Source organism: Bos grunniens, chromosome 29, assembly GCF_055505025.1.
Source record: "Bos grunniens cultivar Pamir isolate PY7600 chromosome 29, Bosgru_T2T1.0, whole genome shotgun sequence".
Lineage (NCBI taxonomy): Eukaryota > Metazoa > Chordata > Mammalia > Artiodactyla > Bovidae > Bos > Bos grunniens.
This window is the reverse complement of record NC_141193.1, coordinates 46,409,375-46,413,537: the sequence shown is the minus strand read 5'-3', so window position 1 is coordinate 46,413,537 and position 4,163 is coordinate 46,409,375. Positions and strand designations below refer to the sequence as shown.

Below are 4,163 nucleotides of genomic sequence, written 5' to 3'. Positions count from 1 at the left end.
TTTAAGCCAACTTTTTCAGTCTCCACTTTAACTTTCATCAAGAGGCTTTTTAGTTCCTCTTCACTTTCTGTCATAAGGGTGGTGTTATCTGTATATCTGAGGTTATTGATATTTCTCCTGGCAATCTTGATTCCAGCTTGTGTTTCTTCCAGTCCAGCGTTTCTCATGATGTACTCTGCATAGAAATTAAATAAGCAGGGTGACAATATACAGCCTTGACGTACTCCTTTTCCTATTTGGAACCAGTCTGTTGTTCCATGTCCAGTTTTAACTGTTGCTTCTTGACCTGCATACAGATTTCTCAAGAGGTAGGTCATGTGGTCAGGTATCCCCATCTCTTTCAGAATTGTCCACAGTTCACTGTGATCCACACAGTCAAAAGCTTTGGCATAGTCAATAAAGCAGAAATAGATGTTTTTCTGGAACTCTCTTGCTTTTTCCATGATCCAGCGGATGTTGGCAATTTGATCTCTGGTTCCTCTGCCTTTTCTAAAACGAGGAGTATCTCCTCACCGCCGCCCCTCCTGACCTTGACGTGGTATAGCTCCTCTACGCCCTCCTGGGCCCGCGCAGCCACCGCTCCTTGGACGTGGGGTTGCTCCTCCCACCTGCCGCCCGTGGTCTTGGGTATGGGGGTAGCTCCTCCCTGCCGCCGCCCCTGGCCTCCTGCGGCTGTATCTCCTCTCCGCTTTTGTGATGTCGCAGCTTGGCATTCTTGGCTGCCGCCCCTGACCTCGGACTTGGGGTAGCTCCTCCCGGCTGCCACCCCTGACCTCGACGTGTGGTAGCTCCTCCCGGCCGCTGCCCCTGACCTCGGACGCAGGGTAAGTCCTCTCGGCTGCTCCTGCGGTGTCGCAGCCTGGCGTTCTCGGCCGCCGCCCCTGACCTCGGACATGGGGTAACTCCTCTTGGTCGCCGCCCCTTTGCATGGGGTCTTCCCGGTCTGCCCCTGACCTCGGACGTGAGGTAGCTCCTCTTGGCCACGCTCTGTGTGCCGCTGCAGCCGCCCGCGCTCTGTTCTTAATGGTATCCTGCTACTGCTGCTAAGTCGCTTCAGTCGTGTCTGACTCTGTGCGACCCCATAGACGGCAGCCCACGAGGCTTCCCCGTCCCTGGGATTCTCCAGGCAAGAACACTGGAGTGGGTTGCCATTTCCTTCTCCAATGCAAGAAAGTGAAAAGTGAAAGTGAAGTCGCTCAGTCGTGTCCAACTCTTAGCGACCCCATGGACTGCAGCCTACCAGGTTCCTCCGTCCATGGGATTTTCCAGGCAAGAGTATTGGAGTGGGGTGCCATTGCCTTCTCTGACTTAATGGTATAATTCAGACCTAATCTTAAGGTTGAAAAGCAATGGAAGTGATGATGTAGCTCTAAGTCAAAACTAAAGATCTGAGAACCAGGGAGACACTTGTGTATGTACTGGAGTTTCCAGGTTCAGGAACTAGAAGCTCCAGTATTCATAGCCAAGAAGAGAGAGAAGGCGAATAGTTGCCTTTGTTCCATCCAAGCCCCAGATGATAAAGTGATGCCCACCCACACTGGTGAGGGCTAATGTCTTGACTCAATTACTGATTTCAATGCTAATCTCTCCCAGGAGTTCCCTTGCAGATTCTCCTAGTGTTAATCTTTGACCTGTGATCTGGTCATCTCAACTGACAGTGAAGTTGACACATAAATTTAACCCTCACAGTGTGTCTAAACTAATGGAGACAAATAAAAAGTTTCTTGCCAAGGATTCAGAGGCTGCAATTGTTTCTGATCTGATGGAAGGGAATATATGGCTTAGAGGACCTTAGGCAGATCTTTGGTTACCCCACAGTGAATATAATGATGCACGTACAGTTTATGGGATTTTTAGTAGGATCCAAAGAGATATTTGCTCTCGCTTTGGCAGCACATATACTGAAATCGTAACGATACAGAGAAGTTTGTCATGGCCCCTGCACAAGGATGACACACAAATTCATGAAGCATTCCATATTTTTTAGGCTTCCCTGGAGCCTCAGCTGTTAAATAATCCATCTGCAATTCAGATGGGTTCAATCCCTGGGTTGGGAAGATCCCCTGGAGAACAGAAAGGCTAACCTCTCCAGTATTCTGCCCTGAAGAATTCTGTGGACTGTATAGTGCATGGGGTCACAAAGAGTCAGACATGACTGAGTGACTTTCACAAAATGAGATATTGCCTGTTGAGGGCTGGGCTCTGGAGTTTTTGAACAAGAGCTCATTATTATGTAAGCACTTCACAATTTTTTTTTTTTTTTACAGTCTTTTCCCTCCTCATGAATAGCATGAGTCTTCATCCCTTGAACTCAACCACTGTTGTTTACAACAGAGGAAAGAAAAACCTGGATGCTGAAACTGGACTCATATATTGCATGTGCTTACCAATGAGTCAGGATTCATCCAGACTGTTCCAGTAGCCATTGCGGGGGTGGGGGTGAGGGTGGGGGCTGGGGATGGGAGGGAGTAGGAAAGACTGGATTCATCTTCAGTGATAGACATTCTGAGCCTCAGGTCTCTAGGCCAGCTGCTTGTAGATCAGACCAGAGTGCGGGGGCTAATAGTCAGCCACCTCTTGCTCTGGCTAAGCCATGAGAAAAACCCCATGGGAAAAGAATAAAAGCAAAATATAGCAATGGGAAATGTGATTGGGGACACAGGACTGATTGTATCATAGCACAACAGACACTTTCTGTGTGCCGAGACACTAAAAAAAAGTGACCTGGCCCCAAAGAACAGGGCTCTTGATCCAAGAAGTCTTGAGTCCCCCAGTTCCATCTTTGAAACTTTAATTCTGTCTCTAGTTTCTTTTTCCCAAAATGTGCATCAACCACTTTCAATCCCTACCTGCTTCCCTGGGCACAGCACCTCACAATAAAAATCAGTTTTGTAATCAGGACTGTATACTTTAGAATTTTCAATAAACCTTGCTGTCCTGGAACTTCTCTGGTGATCCAGTGAGCCCTGGTTCAATCTCTGGTCAAGAAACTAGATTTCATATCCTGAAACTAAGTATTTGCATGCCACAACGGAATGATCCCTCCGATTCCCCAGGTGGCCCAGTGGCAAAGAATCTGCCTGCCAATGCAGGAGACAGAGAAGACATGGGTTCTATCCCTGGGTCGGGAAGAACCCCTGGAGAAGGAAATGACACCCTACTCCAGTACTCCTGCCTAGAAAATTCCATGGACAGAGGAGCCTGGTGGACTACAGTCCATGGGGTCACAAAGAGTTGGAGCAAACTGAACATATACAGGCACACACACACACACAATACCCACACACAGGGTCACAAGGAAGATCAAAGATCCTGTGTGCATGACTAAGACCCAGGGCAGCCAAATAATTAAATAAATAAATATTTAAAAAACTGTGTCTTCCGGTAATATCATTGAGTATAAATATTTGCACAGTGGTTTATATAGAAAACACTCTAAAGTTAATTGAGACAATACACTATTTTTAAGAAGTCATGAGGGTAATTTAAAAATATTGTACTTGCTTAGAAGACTCAGAAAACAAATGTGATTTATAAACTGATTTTAACCATAAATGAACAAGAATTGTTTCTTTAAAAAAATATGTAGATCAATAAAATTTTGAGTCGAAAGATTTCCAAGGATATTTTTAATAGTTCACTTCAGTTCAGTTCAGTTGCTCAGTCGTGTCCAACCCTTTGTGATCCCACGGCCTGCAGCACACCAGGCCTCCCTGTCTATCACTAACTCCCGGAGATTCCTCAAACTCATGTCTGTTGAGTCGTTGATGCCATCCAACCGTCTCATCCTCTGTCGTCCCCTTCTACTGCCTTCAATCTTTCCCAGCATCAGGGTCTTTTCAGATGAGTCAGTTCTTCGCATCAGGTGGCCAAAGAATTAGAGTTTCAGCCTCAGCATCAGTCCTTCCAATGAATATTCAGGACTGATTTCCTTTAGGATGTAGACATTATATTTAGAGCATTTTTTGGTTCACAATATTATTGAATAGAAGGTACAGAAAGTTTTGTGAAATGAAGACATCTCTTGCCATTTCAATAAACAAGAAATGACACAGTCACCAGAGATTTCTGGCGTCCAAATGTGAATGAGGGCTCCCAGACCTCCAATCCAACAGATGTCACTGCTCCCCATGGTGATCTCTGAGGAGCTCAGGGAGTGAAAG

At 46.2% G+C, this 4,163-nt stretch overlaps 1 non-coding gene across 1 annotated transcript; it reads left to right on the top strand.

Annotated features, from left to right (window-relative positions):
* The first annotated feature begins 1,875 nt into the window (after positions 1-1,875).
* LOC147342612 (U6 spliceosomal RNA) lies at positions 1,876-1,984 on the top strand. Its single transcript, XR_015158184.1, has one exon. It is a non-coding gene; the product is annotated as a U6 spliceosomal RNA (small nuclear RNA).
* Positions 1,985-4,163: the final 2,179 nt, after the last annotated feature.